At 39.2% G+C, this 24,513-nt stretch overlaps 1 protein-coding gene across 8 annotated transcripts in view; it reads right to left on the bottom strand.

Annotated features, from left to right (window-relative positions):
* The window catches only part of EPS8 (EGFR pathway substrate 8, signaling adaptor), a 197,509-nt gene that overhangs the window by 116,739 nt on the left and 56,257 nt on the right, over positions 1 to 24,513 (bottom strand). For 2 of the 8 annotated variants that reach the window (XM_070790024.1, XM_070790026.1), the window contains exon 1: positions 1,883 to 2,923. The exons of the other annotated variants lie outside the window; for them this stretch is intronic. The gene's annotated coding sequence lies outside the window, so the exon portion shown is untranslated. Of the gene's footprint in view, positions 1 to 1,882; positions 2,924 to 24,513 lie in introns of those variants that run through there. 8 annotated transcript variants of the gene reach the window in all.

Genomic DNA, 24,513 nt, shown 5'->3' with positions numbered 1-24,513 from the left:
CATACACAAACTTCAACTCTAAAATAAAAAAGAATTTTTAAAGAATAGTTAATGGTTTAATCAAATCAGAACTATCCTATAGGGTAAATGATCAAGAGAATGTATGATAATCTACCTCATTATATCACCTCCACAAAAATTTTATGCAATTCAACTAAACTATTATTTAAAAATCTAAAATATAATGAGCTGAGTCGGAGTCCCTTAAAACTCCAAACCAGTTCCCTTAAGTAAACGTCATCCCTACCTTGATGAGTTAATGACATATGTGATTTCACTGAAGAATAGATGAAAAAGGAGACCTCTCTATACAACTTATTTCAGAATTATTTACATAGAAAATGAGTCTAAATGTTTATCTTAATCTCTTCTAAGTCATTCCCACTTATATGCAATTTACTTAAACTGAAAATACTGTGTGCAAGTTTAGTTACTGAAAAACAGAAACCTCCTTGAAAATACTCTAGATACAGTAGGTACAAGGATATCCTTCTTCAGGTGAAAACAGGTGTGTCAAAAGGCAAAATATTTACATACCATCCCCAGTACATGTTTAAGATTTATACTGACAGTGAGACTGACATGTGCCTGGGAATTTTGGCCTGTAAAACTGACCAAAGCTTTGTAGCAAGGGTAAAAGTAAATCAAGCCATAAACATCTCAAGGAATCTCATTTTCTTCTCATGCTGACAAAAAGCTGCATACAATGGTTGTATGAGTAGTTCAAACTTCTTTGAACTGTTAATATTCCTTATGGTATAGAGTCTCAATAAATAACAGACACGTTACGGGAAAATCAACTTAGCCAGGACTCCATTTCCAAAAGGATCCATACAGTCATAACCATGGCACCTGAACTCCAGAAGGCATGACACTTTCCAGCACCCTAACAGCGATGTTATCAGTTACTTCTGCTATGCACTATAATGTGATACACTTTCACTAGCTCTCCTCCAATTTTCTACAGTATCTTAATTTATACTTGCACTTAATTATTAGTAAGAGAACAAAAAGGCTCCTCCTGAATAGTAAATGTAACAAATAAATAGATAAGAGCTACAAAAAATAGTAGATCTCTATGTACTAAGAATTATATATACTTGCCATTAAGCTCATGCTTAAAGCACCCTAAGTATAAAATTATGGAGTGTTATAAAAGAGTTTTATGAAAAGTTATGGATTTTTGGAGAAGAGCTGTTCTTTGAAAAACGCCATTAATTGACTATTTAAATATTTAAAAGATCCATTAACATTCATGGGTTTTAAAAAAAAAGAAAACTTAAAAGACACATATTCACTACTTTCTTGGTCCCAAGCAAAATGTTTACACAGAAATTTGGCAGTGCAAAGTCTGTGCTCAGAGCCAATAAAAACTTAAGAAAACTGAGCTTGGTAATAAGCACATTTTCACAGTACAACTAAAGGCATAGAACAACCCAGAGCAATTAATATTTATAGAATAATAACAGTATTTTGCATATCAATTTTTAAGTAATTTTAAGAAAACTTGAGATACACAGACACACACACACTTTCCCAACTGTTAATAGTCAACAGACTTTTTTCTTAGCTATAATGATGGAGGGAGGAAGGATTACTCTCTTAACCACTGACCTAAGAAGGGAAGAAAATTCTGCGTATCCTCACCTCTATAAGCAAGAACCCTGGAGGCAGGAGGCAGGACCCTATAGCACCTAGGGTACCAACTTCACCAAGTCCAGAAGTCCCCTGGAGTTCCAAATAGGAATTTACAATATTGTCAAAGGGTTTATTGGGACTAAAAGTATTACCACATGTTTCAAGGTCTACAAATATCCTCCATGATAATTACGCCTTTGAGAACTCTCCTTAGCAAAGAAAACATTCACAAACTCAAACTTACCTACACAAGCCAGGAAAGCTGCTCTGAGCGATCCTCCGGGCAATACTGAGAGGACATTCCTCTCTGTTCACTCTGGTGCCAAGTGACCTTCGGCACATCAACATTAGCAAGGGTGGGGCTTGGAGCTTCAGTTTCGGCATTGTGCTGCCCTGGATGAAGTTTCTCTGGTTTCTCCAGGGCGTTAACTAAGACTTCCTCTTCTTGTTAAGTGAGTGAACACAGTCACTACTTTGCTTCCAACTCTTCCCTGAAGTGGTAAAGCCGTAAATGGTACAAATACTGATGGGGAGATTGCTAGGTGCTCTAAATTTAAAGACACTGTACAGATGGGCTATTATTATTCTCAGCTAAAGAGGTGATTTCTGAGGAACAGAGGTTAATAAGTAACTTAATGGGAATTACAGATGCCACAATCCTGTCAACTGAGCTAATGAAGAAGACTTTCCACCATAGATACACAGAAAAAATGAGAAACAGAAACAGATTTTTTAAATGAAATACACAGCTCCACTTGCTGTAAAGAAAAACCCCCCGGTGCCAAACCAAAGCCAGGACTGATGGCCAAACCAAAGCCAGGACTGATGGCCAAACCAAAGCCAGGACTGATAGCCAAAGTGCTAGTAAGCACAAAAGCAAACATCGTCAGTTGTGGCCAAAAGAAGAATCACTGGAGTGTCTTTACGGCTTATGTCTAACTGATATTGGTACGGAGATGTCCCCTCAAAGAATGGGATCAGAAGAAAGTTCTCTCCTAACTTATGGTTGCCAGCAGGGAAGGATGGGGGGAAGGGATAGTTAGGGAGTTCGGCATTGACACGTATACACTGCTTATAGTTAAAATGGGCTTCCCTGGTAGCTCAGACCGTAAAGAATCTGCCTACAATGAAGGAGACCTGAGTTCGATTCCTGGGTCAGGTAGACCCCCTGGAGAAGGAAATGGCAACCCACTCCAGTCTCCTTGCCTGGAGAAGGAAATGGCAACCCACTCCAGGATCCTTGCCTGGAGAGTTCCATGGACAGAGGAGCCTGGCGTGCTACAGTTCATGGGGTCACAAAGAGTTGGACACAACTGAGTGACTAACACACACAAATTCTTTGTTGCGACATAACACTGAAGGCATGAACTATGGGGAAAGCACAACACTTTTATGTCTGTGCATTAGCTTCTGGCTTCAGCTTCATAGTTAAAACGGATAATCAACAAGGACCTACTGTACAGCACAGGGAATTCTGTTCAATGTTACATGGCAGCCTGGATGGGAGGGGAGTTTGGAAGAGAAGAGATATGTGTATGGCTGGGTCCCTTTGCTATCCACCTGAAAGTATCACAACACTGTCAATCCGCTATACTCCAATATAAAATTAAAAGTTAAAAAAAGAAGAAGAGAGTTCTCTCTCAGGAGAGCAGAGCTGGGCTAGATTTCTAGCCCTGCTTTTCTTCAGCACAGTATACAAACTGCCCAAGCATCCATAGCAACACTAATGCTCATATAGGGAGAGAAGAAGAGGCACACAAGTTGGGCATAAAGTTGGTTCTGAGGTCCTTCCATAAAACTGGAGCTGTCGACAAAGGGCTGCAATCACAATTATAGAATGATGAGGGTGACAGGAGAAATCCACCCATTGTCTTAGTAAGACTCTCAGTGGGGTTTGTCTCTGAGAGTCCGGGTGAGAGGTCAGGTGAAACACAGCCAGAAATTAAAATCTTAAGCCTGGGGCTTCCCTGGTAGCTCACTGGTAAAGAATCTGCCTGCCAATGCAGGAGACATGGGTTCGATCCCTGATCCGGGAAGATCCCACATGCTGCAGAGCAACATAGCCTGTGCATCATTAATACTGAGCCTGTGCTCTTGAGTCTGCAAGCCACAGCAACTGAGTCTGCAGGCTCTAGAGCCCGTGCTCCACAACAAGAGAAGCCACCGAAATGTGACGCTTGGATACCGCAACTGGAGAGTAGCCATCGCTCGCCACAACGAGAGCAAAGCCCCAGGCAGCAACAAAAACCCAGCACAGCTGAAAAAATTTATTAATTAAATTAAAAATAAGACAAACAAACCCCAAGCCTGTGTCACAACAGTTCTGAAGTCTGTGAGAATCTCCAAAGTAAGAAATGGAAGAAAAAATGGATCCTGGGCTTATGATATCCCTGGAGTATCTGAAATAAACAAACATAAAACTCCACCAAAAGTAACTCTACATCAACAAGGCCGTAATGGATTCCCACAAGCTAGAAAAACTAAACCAATACAAAACAAAAGCAAAAAAGAATCCTCACTAAAAAGGAACTTATAATTTAGAAATTACAAAATAGGTGAGAAAATGATTTACTGTGATTTGATGTATTTGAGTACTAACAAATAAAGCAAATGGAAAATTTAGCAATCAACTAATGTTTTAACATGAAGATGCCAGAAAAGCAGAATTATTAAGAGATGGGGGAAGAAAAGAACCTATAAATAGGGAAGTAAAAAAACAAGCAGGTTTTACAACAATCAAACTGAATTTATATGCATATCAGTTCAGTTCAGTTCAGTCGCTCCAGTCGTGTCTGACTCTTTGCAAATCCATGAATCGCAGCACACCAGGCCTCCCTGTCCATCACCAACTGCCAGAGTTTACCCAAACTCATGTCCATCGAGTTGGTGATGCCATCCAGCCATCTCATCCTCTGTCGTCCCCTTCCCTCCTGTCCCCAATCCCTCCCAGTATCAGAGTCTTTTCCAATGAGTCAACTCTTTGCATGAGGTAGCCAAAGTATTGGAGTTTCAGGATAAGCATCAGTCCTTCCAATGAACACCCATGACTGGTCTCCTTCAGGATGGACTGGTTGGATCTCCTTGCAGTCCAAGGGACTCTCAAGAGTCTTCTTCAACACCACAGTTCAAAAGCATCAATTCTTCGGCGCTCAGCTTTCTTCACAGTCCAACTCTCACATCAATACATGACTACTGGAAAAACCATAGCCTTGACTAGATGGACCTTTGTTGGCAAAGTAATATCTCTGCTTTTGAATATGCTATCTAGGTTGGTCATAACTTTGCTTCCAAGGAGTAAGCGTCTTTTAATTTCATGGCTGCAATCACCATCTGCAGTGATTTTGGAGCCCCCCAAAAATAAAGTCTGACACCGTTTCCACTGTTTCCATCTATTTCCCATTATATGCATATAGATATGCACATTTCTCTGCATAGAGAACCCACAGTTTTCATCAGAATCCTGTAACTTAAAAAGGGAATAGCATCACTATAAATAGAATTTTAAAAACTTGTTTAGAAAAGTGCTAATCAATACCAGAACTTAATTATCTGGCATAACCTATTCATACCAACTTTTCTTCTCTATTTTTCAACTTCCTAACTACTCTGCTCTGTAACTCTTCATTTCCTGGAAATTCTAACCCATCCCCCAAGCCATTCAGAAACCTCCAACCCTTGCAAAAAAGATAGAGTGGAAACTGTGATGTGCCACCCTGATCCTCTTTCACAACTGAAGGATTTTTTTTCCCCAGATGTTGTAGTGATGCCAGTATACAGGCCTTGGCTATCAGCTCTCTTAAGAACGGCCTTAGCTGAAGAGTCTCCTCATGTAAGTTCATGCTCCTCTCTCAGGGCAGCCCACATTCAAAGACTGGCTGGAGACAATGGTGAAACGCCATCCCAGCTTTAGAGCCTCCAGGGGTCAGACTTCCACCAAGACTACAAGACAGCCTAACCTCCCCTCTGCCCAGAGTTGGTTTCTTCCTTCCACTCCCCAGGGCTTGACTGATCCCAAGGGCACTTTCTGAGAAATTTCCAGTGCACTAATTTCCATCTGAGTTTGCATCCTAGGGAACTCAAACTGCAACAGAAGAAAATCAGAAAGGAATAAAAAAGACAGGATATGAGAACAATACTATCAAGGAAGTGAAAAGAGTAAGAAAGACTTGTAACCAGCCAGGAGAATGACAAAAGGTATTAATATAATCTCTTTCTTTGATAATAGAAGGGAAGGCCTTTTTGAAAATGAACAATATAATCACAAAAATTCCCACCCACCATATCAGTGTATATCTGAACTTGAGTGAGTCAAAAGAATCTTAACAGGGTATTCCAGTTCTAGCTCCTGTCACTTTGAAGATAAAGCTCTTAGGCTCAGGAGTCTGCGAATTGCCAAAGCTGCTTAGAAATAGGAACATTTATTCTTTTAAGACAGTCACTTTTCCCAAAGCAAGTTAACAGGTACATTTAATACTCTGCTACGACAAGGTTACCAGTAGTAATATGAGTGGTGTGTGTGTGTGTGTGCGCACGCGTATGCGTGCAATTTCTGGCTTCCTTTAATCGTCATGGAAAAATGTGCAGCAAACAAATGTATCATATTTCAAATACATATTTCTCATGGCTACTTCTGGTGAGCTGCCTTATCTTAGAAAGGGGAGAGAGTCAAAAAACCATGAGCCTAGCTTAGATTTGTCCCATGCCCCAGTAGCAGAATTCTGATATATCTTTTAGTTCTGAACCACTGATAAAGATGTTAATGATAGTTTTATAAAAGGCTAATCTTAACCTAGTGGTTATGTGTGCTCAGTCATCAGTCATGTCCGACTCTTTGTGACCCCATGAACTGCAGAGCCCACCAGGCTCCTGTGCTCAAGGAATTTTCCAGGCAAGAATACTGGAGTGGGGAGCCATTTCCTCCACCAGGGGATATTCCCAACCCAGAGATCGAACCCACAGTCTTACTCTGGTACAAGCTGGTAATATGGCTAATCATTATCCAGAATACTAATAAGAAAACTGCACAAACTAAAACAATACTCATACGCACACTCAGAATGCCAATGACACTGGACAAATCTAAACAAGGTTCGTGGGTATTTGTTCATTCCCTCACCTTTCGAACAAAGAGCAGAACACCAGAAACAGTCACGAGAAACAGTATATATTTGGAACGTGACAGATTTGACTGCTATATATTTTTCCCATGACTACTGAAGGAAGTTGGAAATTGTGCATGCACACACACACACACACACACACACACACACCTCTACTAGTAACCTTGCCCTACATTCCACATTTTGTAACCACAAATACAGAAGCAGAACAAGATAAGCTGTAGCAAAACCTCTCAAACTAAACCCACCAGATCCAAAAAGACATGAAGGCATTTACACAAATTGTTAGGACCACCAAGCAGAATGAATCAACACTGCCGTAATCCACTCATCCTACAAGCCTAAACAGAGTCTCACTCTCAGTTCTTCCATTTGTCTTTCATTCTTTCCTCTCCCAAGAATCACAATCTGCCGGGTCTTCTCTAAGCCAACCTTTCTTCTCCTTCTAACTTTAAAACCTTTTTTTTAATGAGAGTAGGAAACGAATGTGCTAGAAATACGAGAAAATCCAAAAGAAACTGTGTGTGTGTCTGCACTCAGTTGTGTCTGACTCTTTCTATGGACAGTAGCCCCCCAGGCTCCTCTGTCCACGGCATTCTCCAGGCAAGAACACTGGAATGGGTTGCCATCTCCTCCTCCAGGGTATCTTCCCAGCCCAGGGATTGAACCTGCATCTCTTGTGTCTCCTGCACTGACAGCCAAATTCTTTACCACTAGCTCCACCTGGGAAGCCAAAAGAGGTTTCTAAACTCTAAATGTCAAACCTCAATTATATACAAACTAAGCTAGTTGAATACATATGGGTAGAATGACTAACAAAATACCTTAACAACTTATCTGGAAAAGGAATGAGACTGCAATATAACACATATTGGGGAAGAATCACGTCACATTATTAATACTTTACAGGCATACAAAAGGGCAAACATGCATGGCATGTGAATGAGAGGAAGAACCAATTTCATATAATAAAAGATCAAATGAGTCACTATAGGTTTAGAGTCATTGTTTGGACACAGAATCTGGATAAAAGGTAGAATCATAAAAATAGAAGAAACATAAATGGGCACTTCTTGTGAATAAATACACACAGGACTAACAATATTCATTCTTCACGTAAGTCATTTAGAAGAATGAGATCATAATTCAATTTCAGGTTTATAAACAGCTTGTGCTGTTTATGCTTAGTCGTTTAGTCGTGTCTGACTCTTTGCGACCCCATGGACTGTAGCCCACCAGGCTCCTCTGTCCGTGGGGATTCTCCAGGCAAGAATACTGGAGTGGATTGCCATGCCCTCCTCCAGGGGATCTTCCCAACCCAGGGATCAAACCCAGGTCTGCCACATTGCAGGTGGATTCTTCACCAGCTAAGCTACCAGGGAAGCCCATAGACAGCTTAAGTCTCTCTTATTATAAGATAGAAAATACTGATTTGAGAACAATGAACTCATTATTACTGTAAAATAATATAATGGCATGTAAGTGAACAAAATAGCAGTTCTGCCTTAAATTGGCAAAGTTTTAGGTATATACTTGGGAAACATCACACAAACTTACCTGATTATGGATTTCAGTGTCATTTTCAACCTAGGAATCACTGTAGGGTTCCAATGAGTCATGCTTTTATTTGACAATTTCAATTGAAAGGCCAACAAAATTTTGAAAAACATGGTGAAAACAAAAGAAAAAAAGGATTTCTCATTTCTATTCGTGTCCTACAACCAAAGAGAAGTTGGAAAGTGTGGTGACCTCAGCTCAAAGAAACTGATCGCTTGTGTTTATGCCCTCACTCTGCCACTGAATAGCTCTGTACCTCAGGGAGTAACCTAACCTCCCTCTGCTCCATTTCCTCACCCGTAAAAGGAGATCAATGAGACCCGTTTGTAAACTCTCATTCACGTCTATTCTAGAACATTTACCTAATTCAAACTTAAAAAGAGAAAATCTACTTTATTAGATTTGGGCTAAGACGGGTTGCAAAGAATCAGTCACAACTGAGTGAACTGAAGACACAGCAATTGGCAGTTTCACTCTTTTCAACAGAAAATGGTAAATTTTCAGAAAAATAAAATTACCAAGGATAAAAGTGTGTGAAAGTGTTAGTTGCTTAGTCGTGTCCAACTCTTTGTGACCCCATGAACTGCAGAGCCCACCAGGCTCCTCTGTCCATGGAATTCTCCAGGCAAGAATATTGGAGTGAGTTGCCGTTTCCTCCTCTAAGGGATCTTCCTGACCCAGGGATGGAACCCAGGTTGACAAATCAGGAAAAAAAAGGTGTCAGTTGCCATGAGGACAGCTATAAATTCACCTCAGAAATTATAAAGAAATACTTTTACAGAGCCTCCAATTTCTGCTGAAAAATTCCCATTTGCACATACAGACTCCGCCAAAACACAATAGGAACAAAGAATTTCTGAGAGGCAGAGAAAATAGAAGTTTTTGGCACACGGTACCAATATTTCTCATCATTATAAAGATTTCACTTACAGCTTCCTCATTTCACCTGACTCAGATGCGGCTGGCATTTCACAGAACTGGCTAGGTGAATGCATATCAAAAGAACTGCCAAGATGTTCCCTGTAAAACAGCATTTTTAAATTTATAACATCATCCCCCAAACCTATGCTTTCCACAAAAAGTTAAACTCTTAAAAAAATGATCAGATGACATTAGCCTATTAAAATCATGGGTGCTTCAGGATATTTAAGTGCCATTTGGGAAGAAAAAGACATTTAATATAAGAGTACCAAACTCTTCCCAAAGTATTTTTACAGTCAGGAAATTGTCACATTAGCTAGATAATATGACTTAAGGTGGCTCAGTGATAACAAACTCACCTGCCAATGCAGGAGACACAGGAGATGTAGATTTGATCCCTGGGTTGGGAAGATCCCCTGGAGAAGGAAATGGCAACCCACTCCAGTATTTTTGCCTGAGAAATTCCATGTATATAGAGCCTGACAGGCTACCATCCACGGGATGGTAAAGAGTCAGATACGAATGAGCGTCCACACACACACAGATATACACACACTCTCTCCTAAGTATAATCACATGCTCTGGCACCAGGAAGAAAGGAAGGAGCAAGCCAGCAAATGCAGAAAATGAACCATGAAAGCTGATACGGTACCATCTTACCAAAAACTCCAGAGAAATACACCCTGTGAAATATTGTGAAGAATCATCCTATATACACTTTAACAAGCTAATATTAAGCAAGCAGCCTTGAAAAATTAAATCAGGCAGCATTACGATAAACAGACTGAAATGCCTGTTTTCAGAGCAAGCAGTTTAGAAAAAGCTGTGTAAACAGTCCTGACAATGACATAGCCTATATCATCCTTCGAAAATACAACTTGCAATTAAATTTGTACATCAAATGATCCTTGAAGCTTGTATGTTACCAATAATAGGGGTGACAGAGGGGTCTTAAATCATATGAGCCTTGCCAGTGGCACAGAGAACTGCAGTCACATAAAGAAAAGCCACTGCAGCAAACACGTCAACATGTGTCTGAATGCCACAGGGATGCACTGATATTAAAGTGCTAGAGGCTGTATCAGTTTTAACTTCTTTGAATATCACTGGACTCAAGTTTGCCCAGGCAACAGAAAAGTGGTAATACAATGAAAGTGAATGGCAACCCACTCCAGAATCCTTGCCTTGAGAATCCTATGGACAGCGAAGCCTGATGGGCTACAGTCCATGGGGTCTCAAAGAGTCAGACAAGATTGAAGAGATTTAGCATGCACGCACACACAACCTTAAACGAATCATTAATATAGGCAATAGGATATAGTTATAAAGAACTTGCCTTTATGTGCAAAACAGGTTCAGATACCAGTACTGTTACTCACAGCTGTATGACTTTGGCCAAATTACTAAGTCTTTATGCTTGTTTATGAAGTGAACATAATAGACTCTTTTTCATAGAGGCTGAATAAAATGCATGTAAAGAGCACAGCCTGATTAACTGTCAGGAATAAATGGCAGTTTAACAAACATCACCACTTCTCTTGAGTTTTCTTTACCTTTGCCTGAGTGTGATCTTAAACTGCTGCATGCTTTATATCCTTATCAAATGAACTCTCATCAAAACTTTAACCATGACTATTTTTAAGTCTTTTACCATTCACAGTTATTGTTTTACTCTGATTCTTCCCTGAAAGCTTTTATATAATGTGAGAACATTACATAATGGCCTAACTTGAATAATGTAGAGACCATGCCACTGGGCTGTGTAAGAGTTTCCAGAACTAATGAGGAAATTGAACTGCTAACTAAAAATCAAGCAGAATATGGGACTGAATGAACTAGTGTGGATGATTATACTTTTTTGTTTGAAGCATTGCTGGTTCTTTACTGTTATGTTTTCCAGATTTAAAGAAATCTTTTTTCTCTTTTCTTTAAAGCTACCTATAATTTATAGCAATCTGGTAAATTATACCTTTGTAAACAAAATCAAAGCATTTATCTCTTCTCCCTACCTGATCTCCCCAGAATCTGAAAACTCTTAGTGAATATTCTACCTGCACAGCCATACAGTTATCTACATAAAGTTCAATAAGCATCTGTTCTTCTAAACGGAGAGAATGGTAAACACTGGCTGTATTAGCGAAACTTGCTCTGGAATGTCACATCTGAGAATGATGTGCACAGAATCAAGGTAGGACGAGACAGCTTTAAGGAACTAAGGCTGAATTTAGGGAGCCAATGTTTATAAAGTGCGCTTCAAAAATCAGCCTGATACCTTGCTTATATGGTTTCTGCCTAACAAGTGAGAGAGCAAAGTCTATTCTTACAGGACCCAGGAACCTAGGGATATTGGAGCAGGGGGACCTCCAGAAGACAGGAATTCACCTCTCTCTAAGAATTGCAGGCAAAAGCTGATGGTGAGTCACTGGCTTGGTTTCCTAACCCCAGAAGATTTTAAGAGGACAATCTGAGATGCCTTATTACAAGTGGTTAAGTGCAATCTGAGATTTCTTATTAGAAGTGGCTCCAGCAAAGCAGACTTAAAAACAGCGTACATTGTTGATAACTATTCTTGCGGGACTGATATAAATTATCAGGCCGAGTTTAATGAGACCAGACTTATTTTGCAAACAAATTAGTCTTACTTCAAATATCTTTGACAGAAATGAGAGTGTCCCCAAAGACAAAAATTATGTTCCAGTGCAAAACTACAGCACACCCCTGTGGGTATTAAATTCTTGTCCTGTTCTGTCTTTGAGGTTTAGTCAACTACCTGTGAACTGGACTGGATCCTGAATTCTTCTAGGCTCCACCAATATTTAGCTACAATTCTCCAAACTAATGTGTTCAATTTCTTTCCCATTCTTCTGACTTGGAATCACTAAAAATTAAAGCTGCCTCTTTCCCAAAGTCCTTCAAGCCAAAGCTGGACAACTTGCTGTGAATTTCAGGGAAATCACCACAATAACTCATGTATGGACAACCTTCCTTCCTGCTGCCATAAGAGTCCCTCAGAAAGTTCCAGAAGGCCTGATGTCATCACAAAGACAAACTGCAAACTAGGAAAATCTGCCACATTGCTGCTAGCACTCCCCCTACTCTATCTGAAGGTTCTCTGAGTCCAACATCTGGAAATATTCTCGACAACTGATTGCCCTCTGCACTCAAAAACTAAGTTCATAGTTCATTCTAACCATTAACCTGTTTGTTTTTTTTATTTTATTTTTTGTCTCCAGGGAAATCTCCAGCACCTAGAGACCATTTCAATGGGTTACTGGACAAGCTACACTAACTCAGTTTATAGACCAAGAAAGTTCTTGGCAAAGTTTCAGAATGAATGACAGGGTTCAGGACACACTACTCCCAAAATATACCACCTCGGCATAGAATATTTTAAGTGGGGAGATAGTGGAGGACAGACGAGCCTTGCGTGCTGCAGTCCATGGGGTCGCAGAGAGTCGGACATGACTTAGTGACTAAACAACAAGTGTGAGAAAAAAGCAGAAGCAATACAGTCACCCAACCACCCCCGTCTTTCTCCCCAGAAACAGGTCCTAAAATCGTCATGTGAGAGGTGCCCTTCCTATGTCCAGAAAAAAGGAACATCTCTATCTCTGAAGCAAAAGGCACACAGAACAATCTGAACACAGAGGCCTCCTTAAATTCCCCCCAGTTCCCAACACTTAACCTCCTACTCTTTAACCTACCATATTCCTCCATAACCATCCACTCTTCATCAAAACCAGCAATAAAAACACTCAGGTCTGTTTCTCCATTTCCTTACAAAGGCTTCATGTCACAAACAACTTTCACTAAATAAATGTATGTGATTTCCTCCTGTTAATCTACCTTTGTCAGCTTAATTTGCAGGTCCAGCCAGGGGCCCTGACAGAATTAAGGAAAACATTCTTCTCCCCTATGCTCCAGACATCACTCTTCACATGAGTTTATAAGTTTTTTCTTCTGTTCACCCACACTCTCACCAAACACTGCATATCATTTGTTATAAAAATTTATTTCAATTTGGCAGAGGAAAAATTTTTAAAACATTCCTTAGTTTAGCAGTCATATTCATCTCTCTTTAAAACAATTTCGATATAACTTCCTCAAAATTTTCTTGCTGATTTTTCATCTTTTTTTTTTCTTTTAGACCAACAGAATTCATCTGTCAGTTGTCAGCATGAGTATTTTAAAATTGTGTATATATAAGGCATAAACATGCATAAGATTTTTTCCTCTAGACCAAAATAAATATGCAGCTTAAATATATGTTTTCAATGTCAAGCTCCAACTTAGAACATATAATGTAGACCTTATATCCATACCTTTTATTTAAAAAAAAAAAAAGGGAGATTAGGTCTTTTTGTACTTTTTATAATGGTATCATACGTGCCTGTGTGCATGCATGCTCAGTCATTCAGTCATATTCGACTCTTTGAGACCCTTTGGACTGTAGCCTACCAGGCTCTGTCAATTTTTCAGGCAAGAATACTAGAGTAGATTGCCATTTTCTTCTCCAGGGGATCTTCCCAACCCAAGGATCGAAGCCAAATCTCCCGTGTCTCCTGCTGTTTCTTCCTTCCCCTCTGAACCATCAGGGAAGCCCATAATAGTACCAGACATTATCTCTAAATTGGGAACAACATTAATCTTTTATAAATTGGATGCATGTGGTAATCCTTTCTTTATACCTGTCTAGATTACTCTATGGTGGTTTAGTCGCTAAGTCGTGTCTGACTCTTGCAACCCCCATGGACTATAGCCCATCAGGCTCCTCTGTCCAGGGGATTTCCCAGGTAGGATTACTGTGGGTTGCCATTTCCCTTCCAGGGGATCTTCCCGACCCAGGGATGAAACACCGGTCTCCTATACTGCAGGCAGATTCTTTACCAACTGAGCCATCAGAGAAGCACCTCAGTCAGTTCAGCTCAGTCACTCAGTCGAGTCTGACTCTTTGAGACCCCATGGACTGCAGCACGCCAAACCTCCCTGTCCATCACCATTTCCTGGAGCTTACTCAAACTCACGTGCATCAAGTTGGTGATGCCATTCAACCATCTCATCCTCTGTTGTCCCCTTCCCTTTCTGCCTTCAATCTTTCCCAGCATAAGGATCCTTTCCAATGAGTCGGTTCTTCCCATCAGGTGGCCAAAGTATCGGCGTTTCAGCGTCAACATCAATCCTTCCAATGAACATTCAGGATTGATTTCCTTTAGGATTGACTGGTTGGATATCCTTGCAGTCCAAGGACTCTCAAGAGTCTTCTCCAACACCACAGTCCAAAAGCACCAATTCTTCAGCACTCAGTTTTCTTTATAGTCCAACTCTCACATCCATACATGACTACTGGAAAAACCATAGCCTTGACTAGACGGACCTTTGTGGGCAAAGTAATGTCTCTGCTTTTCAATATGCTATCTGGGTTGGTCATAACTTTCCTTCCAAGGAGTAAGCGTCTTTTAATTTCATGGCTGCAATCACCATCTGCAGTGATTCTGGAGCCCAGAAAAATAAAGTCTGACACTGTTTCCACTGTTTCCCCATCTATTTCCCATGAAGTGATGGGACCAGATGCCATGATCTTAGTTTTCTGAATGTTGAGTTTTAAGCCAACTTTTTCACTCTCCTCTTTCACTTTCATCAAGAGGCTCATTAGTTCTTCACTTTCTGCCATAAGGGTGGTGTCATCTGCATATCTTACGTTATTGATATTTCTCCCAGGAATTCTGATTCCAGCCTGTGCTTCAACCAGCCCAGTGGTTCTCATGATGTACTCTGCAGATAATTTAAATAAGCAGGGTGACAACATACAGCCTTGACATACTCCTTCCCGATTTGGAACCAGTTTGTTGTTCCATGTCCAGTTCTACAACAGCATTTATGTGAGGATGCCTCTTGTCATTCTTTATTTCTTAATGTCTTTGAGTATTACCATATTCATTGACGTAACAGAAAACTTTTATGGCATCTTAACATAAAATCAAAGTATGACCCCTTAGTCAGCCAGCCAGTCAGTCCCTAAAGTTTACGAACTTTCAGAGCTTGATATCAAAATTCAATCCTCATATCAGACTCCCAGGATAAACTGTGCATTTTATACATATGATGAGCTTCCCTGGTGGCTCAGATGGTAAAGAATCCACCTGTAATGTAGGAGACCCAGGTTCGACCTCTGGTTTAGGAAGATCCCCTGGAGAAGGGCAGGGCAATCCACTCCAGTATTCTTGCCTGGAGAATCCCATGGACAGAGGAACCTGGCGGATTACAGTCCATGGGGTCACAAAGAGTCGGACACAAATGAGTGACTAACACACAGAGTAACATATATGGTATGTTTCAAATACCACCCTGAAGTCTCCCTTAGTTGACTCTGACATTCTAGAGGAAACTAAGATTCAGAAAGAATAAGGTAGCTTTTCTGAATGTGAATTAATTTTATCAAAGGTTTTCTATATCTTTAAATATAAAAAATAATTCAAATCAGCTATACCTCTGTTTTTAAATTGGGTGGCTATGGTACTACAAGTAAATATTACATGGTCAGTTACAGAGATTTTAAATTAATGCTTACATGGATCTTTGAGAAAGACACACAGATGTGCATAACTCCCATACCCATTCTCTTGGCATTGCTCCATTCGGTAAGGGAGCCTATTTACAGACATCTCAGGAGAAGGCAGTGGCACCCCACTCCAGCACTCTTGCCTGGAAAATCCCATGGATGGAGGAGCCTGGTAGGCTGCAGTCCATGGGGTCACTAAGAGTCGGACACGACTGAGCGAGTTCACTTTCACTTTTCACTTTCACGCATTGGAGAAGGAAATGGCAACCCACTCCAGTGTTCTTGCCTGGAGAATCCCAGGGACGAGGGAGCCTGGTGGGTTGCTGTCTATGGGGTCGCACAGAGTCGGACACGACTGAAGCGACTTAGCAGCAGCAGGACCTGAGAGTAATGGATACTGCTTTTTTCTGAAAAGTTACCAGTCTTCAAGATTCCTCCCCAAATTAAAATTGTATATAATCTGTAAAAATAATGAGCCTTCAGTTCACTTTATATCATTTTGATTCATTTAACAATGAAACAAAATTCAGTATCGACAGATTACTCATTCCTAGGTATCTTGTTAGGGAACATTTTTTTTTTTTTGATTCACCTTATTTACTTCAAGGCAAACCCTATTCTGCATGCCATGAGGGTACCACTAGCCCACAGATGCATGCCAATAAATTAGGATAAGGCAGAAATATCTGATACTCACCTGTTGGCCCTCTAAGCCAATTTCCACTCATTTGTGAGGACTGTCAGTAATTACAGCAACAACACACTGTATCTCACATGACCAATTCTGTATTGCTTGAAATCACTCTCCAAGTGTGTGTATGTAGTGCATATATAGTCTACAGAACACTTTGGCTTTTTTTTTTTCTTCTTAATTCTCTTGTTTGTCACCTTATCAAAATTATACAATGGGATTTACACCAATTATTCTTAGTCATATGATGACTCACCCACTACTAAGTACTGACCGTACACATCAGACCTGTAGAAATCTCATTATAAGAGCCCTGATTCATCACCGAAGGACAGAGACATGGATGAAGAAAAATATGAATGAGGGAAAAAATTTGAATTTTAAAAATTCGTAAGCTCTGTAAATAAACAACTACTTAATATATATTTACTAAATAGTATATATTTCTGTTGAAATTAAGTATTTGTTGAAGTTTGTCTTGTGTGAGTATGCTGATTGGTTCATATATAAAGTCAAGAATTTGCCCTTTAGGTAACTCTGTATTACAGACATAGATACACACACTAAAAGCATACAAGTAGCACCGGTATATGCATGAACATTAAACACAGCATAAACCTAATAAAAATCATACTAAAGTACAAATAAAAGATCAGAAGACTTTAATATGATAGCTAGGGAGGAGTTAATCATAAAAACGCAATGAGTAGACAAAAGATTGCAGGAAGCAAATGGCCACTTGTTTCCTATTAATAGTAAAGTTAGAAAGACTTTGCAGGGAGCTAATACTGAAGATAATTTCACAACTGAAACAAAACCGCCTGATAAAGCAAGAAGGATTAAGCGTGTCTTTCCTATGAAAGACAAGCTAAGGAACAAAGGATACAAGCAGAAAGAAAAACAGCAAGAAACAAGACATATAATAATGTCAAGGAGAACAGAGTGATGGGATTGGGGGAGGGGACTGAGAATTTCATATTCAGCTGTGGGGTATAAAATTCAGTCTCTGAGGTTTTTGGGGGACTGTTGTTTAAGATTTAAGAAAAGAAAATCTTAAAAAGAAATCACCCGGAGAAGGCAGCATCAGTTCAGTATAGTTCAAACATGGACCAGAGAACTAGAACAACTAAGTTCTACAGTGATAAATGCCAGGTGGATTTATGAAAAACAGTCAAAAGGGAAGTGCCAGGTTTTGTCAAATACCTAGACATCTATGGAGTGACAGAAAAGAGTGAAGATAAATACATATATATACACATACATATATACATAATGCTTTGTTGCTTGAGATATTTACGGTATAGCAGGCATTCCTCAAAATAGTGAAATACAATAAGAGGTGGGTTTTAAAGCGATAATCTGTGGCTTTATCTTTTTTACTTATTTATTAATTATTCATTCATTTAACATAAGTTAGTTATTAGTTTTCCTGCTTCCTTTGGCCTCCTGAAAGCATGAATAATAGATTTATTGAGTGCCTATTGTGAAGCATGTACCATACTGGGCATAAATGAAATCATCCTAGAACCATAAATGATTTTTATGGATTCTCTTAATCCATAGAAGTAGAAGAGAGAGCAAGAGGGAAATCTTTTCAACTAATGAAATGGAAAACAATTTTGATTACTGAGTGTTATGAATTAGAGAAGATGTATAACCAGAACTGAACTAAATGAAACTGTTGCACATGACCTCTTAGATTTAAATTATTAAATAGATTATAATGACTGTAATTCAGTAACTGGTATTTTCCCAGTGTTTGAAATTCACTAGCTCTTTTAAATCATCATTCCACTCAGGAAATTGTATTAAGTTGTTTAGCTAAATCTGAGCAATACACAAGTAACTACAGTTTTACTGTTTAAATTCCTCACAAGGCCTGCGGCATCTGGAGTTCTGCTTGTTCTCCTGGCTGATTTAATTTCTAATCTAGGAATATATTCAGCTGGGATTGCTATAGGAAGCTCTCATCATATCCAGTCTGACCATTCGGCAGATAGTATGTATTTCCAAATTAACAACCCATTTGATAACCCCAGATTCATCATATCACTTATGATCATCCTCCTCATTCCTACGTTACATTTTAAATGTAACTGAAAAATCTTAGTATTTATTTTAATGTTCGTACATATGGACAGGTTTCAGGCTAAGATAGCTGACTCACTGCCACAGCTTACAAAAAGTACTTGAAACATAGACACATTAAAATCAAGAATGGGTAAGTCTAGTTTCCTTTCTCAAGATGTTTTTGTGAGTTTCCTTCTCCCTCCCCTGTAATTCTTCAACAAATGACAAATCCACAACTACAGAACAGGATAGTCATTCCCCACCAGTTCCAACTGTGAAGGGAAGCTTAAAAGCAATGTGAAGAGTAAGCGCCTGCTAGTTAGCACGGAAAGGAAATAATCGACAGATTAAAAGCAATGATGCAGCTAATTCTACTAAATCACTGGGTTTGCCTTCTAACTACTTGCTTTTTATTGGTGGAAACTTAACTGTTGCCCAAAGTACAGGCAACTGGTTGTAAGAAAACACAGGTGACCCAAGCTGGAAGAATCATGCCAACCATAAAACTAAGCAGACTATTCATCACCATGGTAATAACTCTTAAAACAGACACAGAAGCCAATTCATAGGTTCCATTTTCAAACCAGGAAGTGATTTGGGAGTGTATGCATGTATATAATTTACACAGTATCCTGTGCCAAGTTAATAACAGTCCAAGAGATGAAGCTAAAAGTAACTACAGAAGTGGCCCTTTCAGTAACATTGACTCACAATGCATGGAAAGGTAATCTGTTTCTTTCACAAAGAACCTCAGAGGATGTTACAACAATAATCAGGAACATTTTCCCAGGTATTAAGTCATTAATTGAATTTGAAAGGTCACACATTACTCCTAATATCTACTTGAGGACAGCACATCTATCTCTTTTGCAAGAAAATAAGTCCAAAGTTTAAGCTTTGTGACTTACTTTCAATACAAAAGAACACTACCTAGCTAAGAGTTTGAATAAGTTTAACTGAATATGGTCTTCTCAGAGAGACTACTTCCAGAAATATTCAAAGCATAACGTATTTTGACCTCAAGCTTCAGTAGCAAAATATTCAAACCAATAAAAATGTGCTAAACACAACTAAAAAAATAAAACGATAAGGCACAGACTGGGATATTAGGAGTCATATTTCTTTTAATTTTTCCTTCAAGGCAAGGGTCCTTGTGACAAATCCCTGTGTGTTTTGCAGTTTTGGTACTGTCTGAGGAAGTCTTCAGTTCAGTTCAGTTCAGTTGCTCAGTCGTGTCTCTTTGTGACCCCATGAACCACAGCACACCAGGCCTCCCTGTCCATCACCAACTCCTGGAGTAAACCCAAACCCATGTCCATTGAGTTGGTGATGCCACCTAACCAGCTCATCCGCTGCCATCCCCTTCTCCTCCTGCCCTCAATCTTCCCCAGCATCAGGGTTTTCTCAAATGAGTCAGTTCTTCAAATCAGGTGGCCAAAGTATTGGAGATTCAGCTTCAACATCAGTCCTTCCAATGAACACCCAGCACTTATCTCCTCTAGGATGGGCTGGTTGGATCTCTTTGCAGTCCAAGGGACTCTCAAGAGTCTTCTCCAACACCACAGTCCAAAAGCATCAATTCTTCAGCACTCAGCTTTCTTTATAGTCCACCTCTCACATCCATACATGACTACTGGAAAAACCATAGCCTTGACTAGATGGACCTTTGTTGACAAAGTAATGTCTCTGCTTTTCAATATGCTGTCTAGGTTGGTCATAACTTTCCTTCCAAGGAGTAAGCATCTTTTAATTTCACGGCTGCAATCACCATCTGCAGTGATTTTGGAGCCCAGAAAAATAAAGTCAGCAATTGTTTCCACTGATTCCCCATCTATTTGCCATGAAGTGATGGGACCAGATGCCATGATCTTCATTTTCTGAATGTGGAGCTTTAAGCCAACTTTTTCACTCTCCTCTTTCACTTTCATCAAGAGGCTCTTTAGTTCTTCTTCACTTTCTGCCATAGGGTGGTGTCATCTGCATATCTGAGGTTATTGATATTTCTCCCGGCAATCTTGATTCCAGCTTCTGCTTCCTCCAGCCCAGCGTTTCTCATGATGTACTCTGCATATAAGTTAAATAAGCAGGGTGACAATATACAGCCTTGACGTACGCCTTTTCCTATTTGGAACCAGTCTGTTGTTCCATGTCCACTTCTAACTGTTGCTTCCTGACCTGCATACAGGTTTCTCAAGAGGCAGGTCAGGAAGTCTTCATTTCTCCTTTATTTTTTGAAGGACAATTTTGCAGGATACAGAATTCTCAGTTGGGGATTCTGGCCTTGGTTTTCCCACTCTCTAAAGTATTTAAGTCTACACTCCTCTGCTTGCTTAGTTCACAGGTCTTTCTCTTTTGCACTTGATATCATACTGCCAGTTTAATTTAATCAATACATATTCTAAGCACTGAGGTAGTACTTGAATATAATCTGAAAAATAGGGATTCAGTAAGATAATCTGAAAAATAAGGATTCAGTAAGATACATCGCAACTAGACTGTTCATATCTGCAGGGAGCTTAGAAATTAAGAGATTTTAAAACAGATCATCCTAATTTGTATATGAAACTATTAACTTTTTGAGGGCAGAGACCTTACTGATACTCTGACCTCCTACAAGTCAACCTTCAGTACACGTGCACTTCCTGTGTTGCTAAAGAGAATTACTTGACAGTCAGGAACCCTATAAATCTATGCCAGTATTAGTTGGTCTCTGATTGCCACTCGTCAAACTTTCTTTTTGGTTCCATGACATATTCCCTATAGCAACCATATTCTGAAGCTGTAATCCAGCTCCTCTTTTCTTTCATCCTGCTCAGAAAATAACTGCACTTCACATTTAACTATAAAACAATAGAGATGAGCTGGATGACCTCCCTAACCTACATGGAAATAAGAAAATCTCCAATAGCACAAACAATCTATTAGATATTAATACTGCTTTAAAAGTGGATTCACAAATGACAAGCTTCCATATGACATTTAAAATACTCCATGTGCTCACTTCAAAAATGAAAAAAGTTGAGTCAATAATATAGCCTATAGTATTATCCTTGGAGAAGGCGATGGCACCCCACTCCAGTACTCTTGCCTGGAAAATCCCACGGACGGAGGAGCCTGGTAGGCTGCAGTCCATGGGGTCGCGAAGAGTCAGACAGGACTGAGCGACTTCCCTTTCACTTTTCACGTTCATGCCTTGGAGAAGGAAATGGCAACCCACTCCAGTGTTCTTGCCTGGAGAATCCCAGGGACAGCGGAGCCTGGTGGGCTGCCGTCTATGGGGTCGCACAGAGTCGGACACGACTGAAGTGACTTAGCAGTATTATCCTATAGGCATGTCTTCATATGATATGGAAATAAATCTTTTTTGGATGGAATAATCAAAATGTTCTGGGCAACTGTTACCCAAGTTTTTTAATTGATTGAATCAAATCCCCCTACACAGAATCCTTGTCCTCTTGTAAATAGTTACTGCCTTTTCAAAGTATTCTGAAGAATTAAATTCAGCGTATAAAACCCTAAATGTTTCACTCACTCATGCTTTTTCACCTCAAGCGAACTTCATGCTAAAGAGTCAGAGCGAGAGTATTTTCTGAAAAGAAACATTTTTTTCTAGTAATCTTGCACAAAAAATGATTTCATTCAGTCTGACGTGTCAGAAGTTTCAATTATCCCCACACTGACAGCAAGAAGTTACTCTGTGCGTTGTTATCTTACCCCTACAGCTTGTACATTCTGAACTGAAAGACAAAGTAGTGTTCCTGTTTGTAGGCAAAAGAAAGCTGATGATTTATCACTATATATAGTCTGTTCTTTAAAATCTGATTTCACAGATTTTTTAATTTTTTTTAATTTAAAAAAATTCAGATTAAAAAGGTGGATTTTAAGTAGTTATTACCTTTTTGAATGTTGCTTTTGCCAAGGTAAAGAGTTTAAATAACTGTCTACTTCTAAGAGTAGTAAAGTCTGAAGTTAAACTATGCATTTCATAAAACTCTAACACTATTGCCAGAAAGAGCTCATTAGTGACCAATTAATCCATTTTTGTAAGTCAAATATGTTGACCTATCTGTAAGCCTAGACTTTCTCATCCTAACAAAGATGAATAGTGCAACAAAGGACTTCAAACTATACTCGATTCTCAAGGTGATCTATTGAAACAAGAGACCTTTATCAAGGTTACATTCTATAATTATGAATATGATCACAAGATAGAGGAGAAATCAGCAATGACAACAATTAACTAAGTACCTACTTGTGGTCTGCGCTGTTCTAGACACTCTGTCTACGTTATCTCATTTAATCCCAACAATTCTGTAAAGGTAACACTGCACCCACTGTATAACTCTGAAGGTTGAGACTCAAAGCAGATACATGCCCAAAATTTTACAAGTATTAGATGGTGAAGACTATGAACCCAGGCCTTTCTGTTATATCCCTCACTCACTATTTAAAAAATTTTTTAATTGGCAAAAGCCTCCTAAAAGGATGTTTCTTTGGACTGGTCCACTACTTTGGTGGAAACAAAGAAATGACTTATAAGTGAAACTAAATAAACCAATTGTTTAACAAGTAAGAAACCAACATCTCTTTTGAAGATACAAAAGAATGTGATTTGCCATTGTATAAAGAGAACACAAAAGTAGTTGCCAGATGACTCAGCCAAGCAATAAATTAGAGGTTAAAGAGGCTACAGAGCAATTGAAACTGTAGTGCTACCTCTGAAGATTAAAGGACAAGTCACTAATCATTGTGAAAGGCCCTGAACACAGCAGCCACTCAGTCACTTAGCAAGGAGCTGAATAATAAATAAATTGTGCAAGGAAAATGTAACACTTTCCTTGAGACTAAGACAGTCAGCAGCTGCAACATTAGACTAAAGATGACCAAAAGAACTAGTTATAGAGTAACGACCACCATACTAGAATGGGATAATACCTACAATAGAGTACAGTAAGACAGTAATTTCACAGTATTTCTCCTCTAAGACATAGAAAACTACTCTCAAAACTAGTTACCGGAAAGAAATATAGTGTCCCGGCACTTAAAAAAAAAAACATTAGTATACATTTTGGGAGACCAAGAATCAGAGCATATGTGAAAATAGATTTAGGGAACAAACTTACAGTTGTCAGTGGGGAAGGATGGGTGGAAGGGATAGGTGGGGAGTTTGGGATGGACATGTACACACTGCTATATTTAAAACAGATAACCAACAAAGACTTACTATATAGCTCAGGGAACTCTGCTCAATGTTATGTGGCAGCCTGAATGGGAGGGGAGTTTAGGGAGAATGGAGATATATATATATATATATATATGTATGTATGTATGTATGTATGTATGTACGTATGGCTGAATCCTTTCACTGTTCACCTAGAACTGTAACAATATTGTTAACTGCTATACTCAAATACAAAATAAAAAGTTTAAAAAACAGGATATATGAAAAACTCTTTTGGGCAGCCCAAACAGAAGACAGACCATGATGTGTGCTTGTGGGCTGAAGAACAAGAGAAATATAGGAAGTTAAAAAGAAAACCAAACAAAAAAACTGACAGTTAGAAGAAACAGTTTTCTTCAGACCACAAACATCAAGGCAGACAGATGAATGGCTAAAACTCTAGAAAAGGGAAAACTAAGAACTAGAGTTTTTTCCACAGCAAGAATGTAAAATTCTGAATATAAGGATACTGCAAATAATGTAAAAAGGTTTCTAATGAAAGATACATTTTTAGAAACTCACAGATTAACAATCCTTTCTAATATTTCCTAGTAAGTAAAGAAATTTATAGTTCTAGGCCTCCAGTGATTATAAGACCATTTAACTGGTTTTATTTTATCCTGTGTTCTTTCCTCCACCACATCTACGTTCTCTTAATTTTCTCATCTTCTCCTTTTGTGCTTGCCAGTTTTTTCAGAAATGAGACATAAGATGGCCCTGTCTCACTACAATTACC

Source organism: Bos indicus, chromosome 5 (genome assembly GCF_029378745.1).
Source record: "Bos indicus isolate NIAB-ARS_2022 breed Sahiwal x Tharparkar chromosome 5, NIAB-ARS_B.indTharparkar_mat_pri_1.0, whole genome shotgun sequence".
NCBI lineage: Eukaryota > Metazoa > Chordata > Mammalia > Artiodactyla > Bovidae > Bos > Bos indicus.
Note: the sequence above shows the minus strand (reverse complement) of the source record. Positions and strands in the feature narration are given on the sequence as shown.